A 650-nucleotide genomic window follows, 5' to 3' on the forward strand; every position below is an offset into this window, starting at 1 on the left:
TGTTAACAATTCAAAGTAGGTTACACAAAAATACCAATTAGTTGATAGAATCTAACAAGTTTTTATACTGTAGGAATGATGAGAAGTAAAGTAGAATGGAAATTATTTATCAGTAAGAGGCTATCAATTATGTTCATCACTTACTCATCTATGGATGCAAGCTAAGAGGTTATTAATTGCTGTAAAATTTTCTGTAGCAAAGTTTGACATGAGTAAAATGATTGGCTAACAATAATTTGTAAAATATCTGCATGTTCTCGTTTGAAATCAACTTCAATTATGTGGCAATGGTTCTTAATTTTTTTTTAATTAAAAAGAAACTAACAACATTGCATCAAACCGTCGTCCCCAATCATCTTCAATGTCATGACAGTAAAGATATCGAGACATGAGGATTTCATAGACCTTTGACCACATTAAAAGTTAAAATGTAGTCGTTTTCAGCTTGGAAAGAACTTTGCTGCCCTTATTTTAGTAAAAAATCAATCGATACGATATATTCACAAAGAACATATAACTAAACATGTTAACAAAAATAATAACCGTTCTTCTACCTCCAACATCTCTGCAGGATACTCTGATCACCTTGACTCTAGAATGAAATCCTTTTGCATATACACCACAAGAAGGAAAAAGAAAGAAGGCCGGGT

Source organism: Asparagus officinalis, chromosome 8 (genome assembly GCF_001876935.1).
Source record: "Asparagus officinalis chromosome 8, Aspof.V1, whole genome shotgun sequence".
NCBI classification, from domain to species: domain Eukaryota; kingdom Viridiplantae; phylum Streptophyta; class Magnoliopsida; order Asparagales; family Asparagaceae; genus Asparagus; species Asparagus officinalis.